The sequence below is a fragment of the Theobroma cacao genome, chromosome 4 (genome assembly GCF_053813885.1).
Source record: "Theobroma cacao isolate CCN51 chromosome 4, ASM5381388v1, whole genome shotgun sequence".
Lineage (NCBI taxonomy): Eukaryota > Viridiplantae > Streptophyta > Magnoliopsida > Malvales > Malvaceae > Theobroma > Theobroma cacao.
In genome coordinates this window covers 22,489,528-22,503,741 of record NC_142642.1, presented here as the reverse complement: position 1 = coordinate 22,503,741, position 14,214 = coordinate 22,489,528, and the positions used below count along the sequence as shown (strand labels likewise).

The window sequence follows — 14,214 nt, the reverse complement described above, 5'->3', positions numbered from 1 at the left end:
AATCCAGAAACTCCTGACTACGATATTCTCTTCCTCAATTTGATCTAAGAGTGGGAACACTCTTCCTAGTTTGCTTCTCAACTTCAGCCTTAAATTCTTTGAACTTTTCAAAAGCTTCAGACTTGTACTTCATTAGGCACACATAACCAAATCTAAAATGGTCATCAGTAAACATAATGAAGTATGAATAACCTTCTCTAGATGGTGTGTTTAAGGGTCTACATACATCAAAATGTATTAGCCCTAGGAGCACACTTGCTCTTTCAACCTTTCTAGTAAAAAGAGTCTTAGTCATCTTACCAAGGAGATAACATTCATAAGTTCCATATGATTCATAATCAAATGGATCTATACAACCTTGTTTATATAACTTGGCTATCCTAGTCTCATTGATATGACCAAGTCTGGTTTGATTTGGATTATCTTTTCTAGCTTTCTTGAAATCTATATTAAGCATTGGGCTATCAAGATCCATAACATAAAGTCCTCCATGACATGTTGCGGATCCATAAAATATATCATTTAGAATGATAGTGCAATAATTGCCCTTCATACTAAATTTGAAATCATCATTCTTAGCTAGGTATGAAATTGAAATGATGTTTCTAGTTAATGCTGGTACACAATAGCACTCTTTTAGCATCAGCACTAAGCTTGATGGTAAAATAAGATCACAAGTCCCAACCACAACTATTGTAATTTTTGCATCATTGCCCACTCTAGGACTAGCTCATTTTTACCAAGCCTTCTACTATCCCTTAAAGCTTTTATGTCAATACATAAATTTGATCCACATCCTGAATCTATTATCCAAGATTTTGGATTGGCAGTAGAAAGATTAAGCTCAATCATATTTAAAGTTATCTCTTTACTTGTCAAGATTGCACCATTCCATTTATTGAGAACCTTTCCCAAAGTGATATACCAATCCAAACATTTTATGCTAATGGCATCAAGTATGCCAAGCAAAGTAGCAATTGTTATTATACCCATTCTAACAACTTATAAATATAGAAAAAGTATTTATATTAGCCTTTCATGTTATAAATCAATTTAAGACAAGGTATTAAATCTTGCATTGATTCTCCCACTAATTTTTCGTAATAATAGCCTTCACTATTATATGGAAATCTCAACTTGGTATTTCTAGCGGGTTGGAACCCCTTTCAACTTATTCCAACCTTGAGTGACTCAAGAAATCACAATAAGCCTAATTGGGTTGATAACATAGCTTATCAATTGCATTTACATGCAACTCCCAGATCAATTAGGTGACAACTCATTGTTTAAATGCATCATATGCATTTTTCCTAACCCTGCCTCTAAGACCATGTGGTCAAGTGTGACACATCCGAACCACATAGTTTTAGTTAAGTAAGAGCCACCAATAACTCAAACATGCCCGTGTAAGAGTTTGGCCTTGAGTGACTCAACAAGTCTCCAATTAGAAAAGGGTAGCCTGGTTATCTTGTTATATGGTGGAAAGCAACTTAATCATGCAAAGCATGTGACTCAATATTTTAATGAGGAATTTTTGTTGTTGCTTTTATCTTGTTATTTAAGTCTCATCGAATTTGGCATGCATAGCATTTATAGTATTGCATAAAATAAATCTATCATATGCATACTACTAGGATGATTATGGACTTTTATCTAATCTGATTTCCTTGAGCCATTGAAGGAATTTAGTTGGTCAAATCCTAAGGGATTATATACAAATATCACCATATCTTGTAGTCTTGTAATCTTCATGTCTCCTTGGCACCTTCGTCCTTCATTCTTGGAATTACAAAATTTTCTTCCTAATCTAATCCTATGAATTCTAATTACATATATGTAAAGAAACCTTAAGTTACATTTGAGGGGAGTAAAATGAGAAGAGGATTTTACAAATCTTGAATAAAATAGAGAAAAGGCAGGGCACACACTCCTTATTTATAAAAAAAATACCAAATACATTCAACCATAACCATCCATAACATATTATAGTGGTCTAAGTCCATAATCATCCTTATACATTTATAATCATATAATGAACATATAAAACTTATGTTTAATTCAAATTGAAGATCTCATATGTCATTTGGCAATAATATTGCTCAACCTTTGAAGATATGAATCCAAATAATTTAACGTCCTAGTCCCATTAAATGTCTTGTGCCAATTTAGAAGTCCTAGTCATACTAGGAATTAAATTAAGCATAGACTTTGTAATCCTAAATCTTTTAGGACTATGAATTTAAATCTAACCTAATCTCAATAAGAGTTCTAATCATATTAGAAATTTAAAATTCAAAGGAATCCTTATCCAGTTAGGCTTTCTAATCTTATTAGAAAATTTAATCCTTTTTGTCCTCAATTTTTACAATTCTAGTCTAACTAGAATTAGATCTTTATGGCCAAGAGTCTTATTTCTTTGCCGGTTTGATTTTAGAATCTTATTTGGGGCAATCCTAAACTCTTTAGGATAGATTCCATTACAATTATGAGTCTAAATTCAGGTCATAACCAAATTAGTGCAACTCTTAATTATAAAGAGAAGAAATCGCACAAGTTAGTGTAATTTTACTAGGTCTGCATCACCTATGCTGTCCCAAATTCTTTGAAGCTTCATCCTCCATTGTTTGCTACAATTTGGCACCAATTAAGAGACATCCGATGCCCCAAACATCATTCGAAAAAGTTCTCAAAACCTCATAAATGTCAAGACCCGAAACCTCCCTCGGGCCCATGACAACCTCCGCGACGTCCTGATTGACACTCATTATCCGGAATACCAACCGGAACCCCGCAAGGTTTACATATCAGTTTCTTTCCTTTCTTGTGAGCAATCGTTGTTAAACATTCCATTTAAACCAATTACTGGTCATTTTTGGCTCAAATAAATCCAAAGATAATTTTTTTTAAAGGATTTATAGACAAATATCACTATTCAAAATATTGATTAAAATATAGTATTTTTATATAAAACAATATTTATAAAAACACGTGTAAGAAATCTTTTGTAATGTGTAAGTAAAATAAATTCATACATACAAAAATTTACTAAGTTATAATGTACAATAATGGTTACAATGACAAGTAGCCCAAAATACACCCAGTGTTGGTGTTAAAAACCTACTGTCTGTGTGGTAGAGATGTCAACTGGAATCCTTGACAAAATAGGGTATCTACAAGCTACCACAGACCTAAAATGTTTGGAAAGGAGGTGGGTGAGATTTTACAATCCCAATGAGTAAACAGACATTATCATAAATATCTAAAGACGAGTAAAATGGAGGCAAGTTTAAACAACAAATTACGAACCATTTCATAATGTTTTCAATTTATTTCTTAAACCATAAAATATTTGTAATTTACCAAAACAGTTGTTAAGGCTTATGTCTTTTATTAAAAACAAGGCTCAAGCCAAAACTAATCCTCGGAGATACCTTGGCCGAGGCATCTAACCGAGTCCGCCAAGGTTGTTATAACATTTACATGTGAAACACATTTTTATTTTTAAAACAAGCCGTTCCTTGACGTTGGCCGAGTTACACATTCACGTGGGGGTTCGATGTGAAGTGAGCTCTAATACTACCCCAAGAGTTACCCTCCTCACCTCTACAACCGGAGTAACTATATAACTAGGTTTACCGTGCCCCTCTAATAGGCAGTCCACAGAAACCTGTCACTGCAGTGACTAACCCACCAATTTTAATAAAATTTCGACAGTATAACGTGGCTTTTATTTATTTATCCAACCTGCATAGTAAAAAACACTTACATAAATTTCCCAATACACTTAAAAAATATAGCTATATATACTCATATCTCATAAGCCATTCATAGGAAAATATATAATTTTCAAGACAGTTAACAGCCTCCAATTACTCAATTTCATAATCAACCTAATATATCTTTATTTGTCACATTTATTTCTAAAACATCAAAAATCCCGTTTTAATCTCGTTTTCATTTCATAAAATACATGAAGAGCATTTAAAAATAAACTCTAGATAATTTACAATAATAATAAGTTTACTCACCGTTTGTACAAACTAAAAGCTTTCTAGGTGCCCCGATAACTACTCATCAGGTACGATTTCCTTGCCTTTATCGGAAGGCTCTCCTCCTAGACACATTGCAAAAATTTACTCAATTCATCACATAAATGCTAAATCACTATATATTTGACTTAAATCCTATACTAATGCATCGTATGAAATGCAATAGCCAAAAACAGCTTAAACACGGTATTAACCTATTTTTGACACTTTACCCGATAAATTACTAACGCGCTCCATTTTAGCTCTAAATTATCTCATTCTCTCTCCAAAATTTCTAACCATTAATTATCAGCCAATAACCTTCTAAAATCACCAAAATCAGCTCACTTTCCTTCTTGGAAAATTTGGTCAAAAATGGGACATTAACTCGGTAAATTTTTCACTTTGTTTTTCTATCAGATTTAATCATTTTTCATCATTTTCTCTTCATTTCTCTTAGAATAAAAATCAGTTCATCATCATTGTACATCAATGCATATTCAGCCAAGGGTGGGTATTGTGAAAATTTCATGCTTTCTTGCCCAATTTAATTTCTATACACATTTAACTAACTAAAACTACCAATTTAACTAAAAATCAAAACCTAAAAATTTCAAATTCCTCCCCCATGAATTTCGTCCAGCCCTTGATATCACTTTTTGATCTCTCTCCTCAAGCATGCTAAATGGAAACAAAGGCATAAGAAAGGTAGAAATGAAGCTAAAGTTGAAAAATCTTACCGTTAGACGCGTTAACGGGCGAAAAACGCGAATTCCCCTTTGAATTTTTCTAGTTTCCCTTTGTTTTCTTTCTTTTCTTCCTTTCCTCTCTTGTTCTTCTTTATGGCCGGCCATCACTTAAAATGGGGTCTAAATGGGTTGACTTTTCATTAAAATAATATTAAACCATTAAAAAAATGCCATGTGTCACTTTCCCATTGGTCCGTTTTTAAAATTTCATCCATTTGTTTCCAAATTTTTACCATACACTTGTCCCACATATCCATAGCTTAAATAAAATTCTCAGACTTATCCAAAGTCTTGGTGGAGTAATTTTTGAAATTTACACTTTTACCCTCGTAAAAGTGAAAAATTACATTTTTGCCCAAAAATTGAAAAATTACCCATAGACATATTTTTCATCCCTTATACTCATACCATTCTCCAATTTGTCAAATTTGATCTAAATTCTCTCAAAATCTCAAATTTTGTCCGCGGGTGGTAAAATTACGATTTTGCCCCTACACTCCAAAAATCACCAGAATTAAACTTTTTCACTTCCTATCATTAAATTATACTCCAAATAGTTAATCTTGATCAAAAATTTCACTCCATTATCAAATTATTATCTTAGGTGGCAAAATGACGATTTTACCCCTAAACATCAAAATTTTCAATTTTGCCCCTAATGAACCCTCGAACTCCGAACAATCATTTTTAGTCATTCCTTGACTATAAAATATTAAATTTCATCCTACGATTCCTATTTGAACTAGTTTAAGGTTAAATCAACTCAAGTGTACCGTTAGGTACGATACCGAGTTTTGTCTATTCTTGGTGCTTTTCTAGCATAATAACATACTACTCAGTGCATGTATGTTATGACATGTGTTTATAGGGTCGGGTTTTACAAGAAAATTCGGAATACAAATAGCCATGATTTTGCAAGTCCTTGTCACATAAGAATACAATTCCAGCAAACTGTTTGTACAAAAACATCATCAGATCACCCACCAACCGAGGTAATTAATTGCTGTAAATTTTCAGAGGTTGAGATCATCCTCTTAACCTTCTACCATCTAAAAATCAAGCACAAAATCCTTCTCTAAGTCTCCCAAAAATATTTCTAAATTAGATCACGTTATGCTGCCAGATTTTTCAGATTTGGATTCTCCTTAAACAAATCTATAAAATCTTTAAATACTTATTAAATCTAGATTTTAAATCCATAAATCAAGACTTTAAAGGCTTTTTGAAACATAAATTAGTTTTGAAAAAATCAATTCAGAATTATTCTAAATAATTTTTCAAACTTTGCATTAAATCGACATATAAACAAAACAGTTTTTGTAATCTTCAACAATTAAACATAAAATTAGATTAAATAAATTAAAGGAGGCTCTGATACCACTGTTGGGGATTTAAATCATTCTAAGACGACTCATACGCAATGAAATATTATTAAAATTTTGAATCCCCTAAGCCATGGATCACTTTAATTGAAACTAATCTAGAAAAACCACAAGAGAAATTTTGACATACTGGAAAGTCTTCTTTCTTTGGTGGAGTCCTCCTTGGTTTTTTTTTTTTTTTTAACTTTTGTACACCAATTAGGACTTATCAAATCATAGCAACATAATTTTCCTGCCTCTAATTGTGATCCACATAGTGACTTGCCAAAATCTCTTCATTAAGAGTGTGTGAATCCTTAACCCGAAGTTTTTGTGCTAGCAAACTCTCAACTTTGAGCTCCCTTGTGTTTCTCTCTTTATGGCTGTGATCCTATCTCAACACATGAGAAACTAAAATAGAACTCTTCTATATACAAGAGATGGCTAAGGGATTCTTTTATAAAATGAATTGACCGACTTTATATCCAATAAGGATTATAAAATGTCTTGGGCTAATTAGGCCTTTATTTAATACTCCATCAAATCATATTTGATTTAACCCAATGCTTAATTGGATTAAGTCTCTATAAAATCAATTAGATCACATCCAGTTGAACTCAAATGAATTTCGACAATTCATCTTATTTGTGTGACCCATTAGGTTCCCAACATGTTGGCAATCAATATAAATTAATTCAATTAAGAATTTATATTTATATTTATAGATCATGAGCAGCATCTAGCAATACATCATGTCACCACCCGGAACCTCTCTCAGACCCATGACAATCGCCGCAACGTCCCTGATTGACACTCATTATCCGGAATGCCAACCGGAATCCCGCAAGGCTTACATATCAGTTTCTTTCCTTTCCTGTGAGCAATCGTTGTTAAATATCTAGTTTTTAGAGAATATACACTATTTTAGATAAAAAATAATCAAAATAAAATTTTCGCCACACAAGGGTATTTTGGTCATTTTTTTCTCAAAAATTTTGAAACTGGCTAAAACGTAATATACAAGTACAAAACACATAATTCATATTCAAAATGAGTTTAAAAGTCTAAAATCTTCATTTAAAACGAAATTACGGTTATTTGAATATAATAAGAAAATAAAAGAAATATTAAGGAAAATATTCTATTTTCTTATAAAACAATATTTATAGAGTTATACGTGAATAATTTTTATAGCGTAAAAGCTAAATAAATTTAAACATACTGAAATACAGTAAACCAAAATATTTAATTTAATTTACAATAACAAGAGGGCCCCCGAATAAACAAAAGTAAAGAGGACTGTGAACCTACGATTTGGAAAATGCAGATCCAATGGTAGTCCTCGATGAGATCAGCTATCTACAGTCTATACTGAACCTGAAATGGGTGGAAAGGAGTTGGGTGAGATTTTGCAATCCCAATGAGTAAACAGACATTATCATAAATATCTAAAGGCGAGTAAAATGGAGGCAAGTTTAAACAACAAATTTCAACCCATTTCATAATGTTTTCAATTTATTTCTTAAACCATAAAATATTTGTAATTTACCAAAACAATTGTTAAGGCTTATGTCTTTTATTAAAATAAGGCTCAAGCCAAAACTAATCCTCGGGGATACCTTGGCCGAGGCATCTAACCGAGTCCGCCAAGGGTGTTAAAATATTCACACGTGAAACACATTTTTATTTTTAAAAATCAGCCGTTCCTTGGCGTTGGCCGAGTTACACATTCACGTGGGGGTTCGACGTGAAGTGAGCTCTAATACTACCCCGAGAGTTACCCTCCTCGCCTCTACAACCGGAGTAACTATATAACTGGGTTTACCGTGCCCCTCTAATAGGCAGTCCACGGAAACCCGTCACTGTAGTGACTAACCCACCAATTTTAATAAAATTTCGACAGTATAACGTGGCTTTTATTTATTTATCCAGCCTGCATAGTAAAACAACTTACATAAATTTCCCAATGCATTCACAAAATATAGCCACATATACTCACTTCTCATAAGCCATTCCTTGGAAAATATATATTTTTCAAGTCAATTTGTAGCCTCCAATTACTCAATTTCATAATCAATACAATATATTTTTATTTATCATATTTATTCCTAAAACATCAAAAATCCCGTTTTCATTTCATAAAATACATAAAAGGCATTTAAAAATAAACTCTAGATAATTTACAATAATAATAAGTTTACTCACCGTTTGTACAAACTAAAAGCTTTCTAAGCGCCCCGATCACTACTCGTCGGGTACGACTTCTTTGCCTTTTCCGGAATGCTCTCCTCCTAGACACATTACAAAAATTTACACAATTAATCACATTGATGCTAAATCACTATATAATTAACTTAAATCCTATACTAATGCATGGTATGAAATGCAATAGCCTAAAACGGCTTAAACGCGGTATTAACCTATTTTTGGCACTTTGCTCGATAAATTGCTAACGCGCTCCATTTTAGCTCTAAATCATCCCATTCTCTCTCCAACATTTCTAACCATTAAATATCAGCCAATAACCTTCTAAAAACAACAAAATCAGCTCACTCCATTCCTTGGAAAATTCGGCCAAAAATGGGACATTAACTCGGTTAATTTTCTACTTTGTTTTTCTATCACGTTTAATCGTTTTTCATCATTTTCTCTTCATTTCCCTTAGAATAAAATCAATTCATCATCATTGTACAGCATTGAGCATCCAGCCAAGAGTGGGTATTGTGAAAATTTAATGATTTCTTGCCCAATTTAATTTCTAAACACATTTAACTAACTAAAACTATCAATTTAACTAAAAATCAAAACCTAAAAATTTCAATTTCTCTCCCCTAGAATTTCGTCCAGACCTTGATATCACTTTTTGATCTCTCTCCTCAAGCATGCTAAATGGAAATAAAGGCATAGGAAAGGTAGAAATCAAGCTAAAATCGAAAAATCTTACCGTTAGACGCGTAAACGATCGAAAACCGTGAATTTCCCTTTGAATTTTCTTGTTTCTCTTTGGTTTTTCTTTTTTTCTCCTTTCCTCTCTATTTCCTCTCTTTTTCTTCCTTATGGCCGGCCAGCCCTTAAAATTTGGGTTTAAATGGGCTGATTTTTCATTAAAATAATATTATATCATTAAAAAATACCACATGTCACTTTCCCATTGGCCCATTTTTAAAATTTCATCCATTTATTTCCAAAATTTCACCATACACTTGTCTCATATATTCATAGCTTAGATAAAATTCTCAGACTCATCCAAAGTCTCGGTGGAGTAATTTTTGAAATTTACACTTTTACCCCCGTAAAAGTCAAAAATTACATTTTTGCCCCAAAAATTGAAAAATTGCCCATAGACATATTTTTCATCCCTTATACTCATACCATTCTCCAATTTGTCAAATTTGATCTAAATTCTCTCAAAATCTCAAATTTTGTCCGTGAGTGGCAAAATTACGATTTTGCCCCTACACTCCAAAAATCACCAGAATTAAACTTTTTCACTCCCTATCATTAAATTATACTCCAAATAGTTAATCTTGGTCAAAACTTTCACTCCACGATCAAATTATTATCTTAGGTGGCAAAATGACGATTTTGCCCTTGAATATCAAAATTTCTAATTTTACCCCAAATGAACCCTCGAACTCCGAACAATCATTTTTAGTCATTCCTGGACTATAAAATATTAAATTTTATCCTACAATTCCTATTTGAACTAGTTCGAGGTTAAATCAATTTAAGTGTCTTGTTAGGTACAATATAATGTTTCGTCTATTCTTAGGTGCTTTTCTAGCGTAATAACATGCTACTCAATGCATGTATGTCATGACATGTATTTATAGGGTCGGGTTTTACACATCATGACCTCCCAAATGTCACGAGAGTCAATATGATTTGACTAACCTTTCAGTGTATAGTATCTCAATGTAATTCGATCCTTTCATCATATATCCCAGATAGATAGAAAGCTTGACTCGGTGCCTACTTTCTAACTTATCCATATTAGTCTTGCAACTTCTATATTGACCTATCAAGATTGCCTTGGCCAAGGACTTTTAATCAATATAAGCTAGGAGCAAATGAGATATGTCTCCTTCAAATCACTTGGGGTGATGAATCCTCTCTGAACTACTCATTCATGTTTGCATACTTTATGGCATACCCAAAAGCGCCCAGTTTAAGCATCTGGTCACCTCCATACTCATAGAGGTGAAATCAAAGTGTAACAATTCACATACAAGATGACCTAGTATCACAAGTTTAAGAATTACTTACACTACTGACACGTAAGAGTATTACCTTAGACACTTGAGTGAAATACCAAATGAAACTTTCATATCAGGTCATGTTTAGTGAACTTGTACCTTAACAAGCACCCACATACTATCCCCAAGTATCTTATATACTTCAACCTATGAGATCAATTGCTTACTTTTAAAGTAAAGAGGCTTAGCAGGTACTAGCCTTTGAGCATTGTCAATGCCCTTATTCTTGACAATACAATGACCAGGAATATATTTAAGAACAAGGCTTTGATGCATAAAAATCTCATAATTATAGCCTTTATAATTTCTTTGCAAGGCCATTATGTTCCAAGGACTTTATCTACATAAGTCTTTCATAACTCTTTATAAATAAACTTATGGATAAAGAAATACCTTATACATTATATAAAATATCCATAATGTATTTAACATGAACTATGACTAATTAATGTAGTGATTTACAAGCACAAAATTGATTGGCTTGTAGGGCTTACACTAACACCAAGTGTATTCTGAAACATGTTTGGACAATAAGGACAGTATTTTGGATCAATTAATTTGAATTATTCACTACTAAGTACTTAAAACTTTGTCTTGATTAGCTAAGTAAAACTTGTAGCTCAAAGAACATCAGCATCAGCTTGTACGCCATAAATTCTTGCATTATTCACCTACACAAGACTCTAGCTTTTTTCATCATTCAGTATCAAATGAAAAGGAAAATGAACTACAATAGAAAATAAAAAGGAAAAGGGGAGGACAAATTAACTAAAATATTCATATTAAAGAGATTCTAATTTTGCAGTAACTTGGAACTGAAATAATACCAAAATATCAAGCTTTCCGAATTGTGTTTTGATGAAGTCTACCAAAGAAGCAATACTAGTAAGGTCTGCAACATTAAGTTGATGAAAAACTACATTATCAGATAGGCTGCACTGTTTCATATTTTCAATAGCTTCAAGACCCCTCTTCTTAGCTTTAGCAGTTACCAACCCCGTGATTCCTTTTGAAGCTAGCTGATTACATTTTTGCAATCCAATTCCCTTATTTGCACTAGTAACCACAACATATCTTGTCAAACCCTGCTTTGTAAAATAATTATAATATCATTCACATGCTCGATAGAATGTTTGTATATTTAGGAAGTTCGAGAAATCGTTAAAAGACGATATTGCCTCTAATGGTATCATTAAGTCGATTAAGCCTCGAACTAGTTCAAATAGGAATTTTAAGGTGAAATTAAGAGTTTCACAGTTCAGGGATGACTCAAAATGGTAATTAGGAGTTCGAGGATCAATTCGGAGTCAAATTGAAATTTTCACTATATAAGGGTAAAATTGTAATTTTTCCATCTGCGGATAAAATTTGAGATTTTGAGAGAATTTAGATCACATTTGACAAATTGGGGAATGATATGAGTATAAGGGATAAAAAATATGTCTATGGACAATTTTTCAGTTTTTGGGGTAAAAATGTAATTTTTGATTTTTACGGGGGCAAAAGTGTAAATATCAAAAATTACTTCACCAAAACTTTGGAAAAATCTGGAAATTTCACTTAAGACTTGGATAAGTCAAAGGGAATGCATGGTGGAAAAAGTAGGACAAATGGATGGCTAGAAAAAAAAAATGAATTAATAAAATATTTAAAATATGAATAAAATAATATTATTTCATTAAACAATAAAAAAGGCATAAAAAAATCAGCCCACCCATTCTTCTTCTTCAACATTCGGCCAAGCAAGAAACAAGAGAGAGAAAGGAGAAAATAAAACCCTAGCTAAGAAATTTAAAGGGAAAATAGGTGGAAATTCAAAAATCAAGTGAAAAAAGGTAACATTTCTTAAATTTGTCTTGTGCTTTACCTTTCCCATGCATTTTCCATCATTTTTCATGGTTGAATCATGTGATTTGAGGATGATTTGAATTCTGGTCATATGGGTTTAGAGAGAGAAAGTTGTTAGATAAATTTGATTTTGAGCTATGTTAGTGTTTAGTGTTAGTTTAGCATATTTAGGAACAAAACAACAAGAAAAGAATTTATTTTCCTCCATTACCATTATTGGCTGAATTTTCTAGGGGAATATTGGCTGATGATCTTGATGTTTATTTGAGGAATTATGATGAATAATGATGAATTATGAGTCTAGAAAAATAATGGAAATTTTTGGAGCAAAAATATGAATTTTTACCCATTAGGGGTATTTTCATAATTTGCTATCAGGACTGATAATTTGCACCACACCGAGGGACATTAAGTCAATTTGGGTGCAATTGAGGTATAGAAACTGAAAAAAATTAATTTGAGATTAAATTGGACGCGTTAGTAATTTAATCGGGTAATAAGCCGAATTAGGTCAGCACCGCATTTAAGCGGTAGTCGGATAAGTTGCATGTCATATCATGCATATATACCGAGCCTGAATTGATTTTATAATGGTCAAGCATTGATGTGGTGAATTATGTATTGTACATTGTGGATAGGTGGTGAGCAAATTACACTGGTAAAAGTACCAAAATTGTGCTTGAAGACTGGGATTAGGAGTACATCGACTCCTAGAACTGTGAGTAGACAATTTATCGTCTTAAATATCTAGAGTTATTATACTTGTTTGATGCTTTTATTGAATGGTGAATTTAAATTATAAAATATTATATTTTCCAATTAAAATGTTTTTTAATAAAAAAATGAGATTTTTACTGGTTTTGAAAACTAATATTGTTTGGGGAAAATTGAGTATATGGGGACTGTGTTGAAATTTATAATTTTATATGTTATTGAAATTGTGGCTTATGACACTATGGTAGCATGATGGCTAAATTTTTTAGGTTGGCATGAAATATATGAACTGTTTTGGATTGGTCTCGATAGATTGGATTATATTTTATTCGCCACATTATGTTACTGGAATTTTTATTGGTCTGGTGGTATATTAAACGGTCACTGCAGTGGTGGGGGTTTCCGTGGACTGCCTATGAGAGGGGCACGGTAACTCAATTATATACTTACCTCCAGGGGGAGATGTTGGGTGAAGTATCTCCTGAGGTATGATTTGAGTGCACCTCACGTTCGGGCCACCACGTGAGAGTGAGACTCAGCCAACGCCAAGGAACGGCTGTGTGTCAGATGTGAAAACATGTTTATGGGTATGGGTCATTGAACAGCCTTGGCGGTCTCAGTGGGATACCTTGACGAAGGTACCCGCGAGAATGATATTGGCAGGGGCCAAGTTTAAAAAAATTCATAAGTCGGGGAAATTTTGATGAAAAGAAATTATTTGGTATAGATTGAAACGAATTTTGTGTTATGAACATTATTGAGATATAACGTTTTTATATTATCTCCATCTACTCGGCTTTAGATGCTTTTGATGGTAATTGTTTACTCACTGGGATTATTTAATCTCACCCCTCTTCCTATCCATTTTTCAGGCTCAGGACAGTTTGTTGATAGTTGATTAAGACGAGAATTAATCTCGAAGTTGCATCATAGGAAGTAAGGGTTCGTAGCTCTACACTTTCTTGGTTAGTTAGGGGCCCACGTGTCACTGTAAACGAAATTTCATACTTTAATTATCTTTATTACTATATAAATAAATTTATTTTACTTTTACGCTACAAAAGTTATTTTAGGAAGACTTTGAAAATATTGTGTTTTAAGAAAATAGAATATTTAATTTAATGTTTTTATTATATTCAAATAGCTATAATTTTACTTTAAATGAATGTTGTAGACTTCAAAATTTAATTTAAATCATGAAATATGTGTTTCCACTTACATATTACATTTTTCGGATTTCAAAATTTAAAAAAAAAAA

The 14,214-nt window shown here is 32.5% G+C and overlaps 1 long non-coding RNA gene across 1 annotated transcript; it reads left to right on the top strand.

Moving 5' to 3' along the window:
* Positions 1-11,880: 11,880 nt before the first annotated feature.
* On the top strand, positions 11,881-13,979 carry LOC148763171 (uncharacterized). Its single transcript, XR_016026027.1, has 3 exons — positions 11,881-12,229; positions 12,881-12,960; positions 13,829-13,979. It is a non-coding gene; the product is annotated as an uncharacterized LOC148763171 (long non-coding RNA).
* The last annotated feature ends 235 nt before the right edge of the window (positions 13,980-14,214 follow it).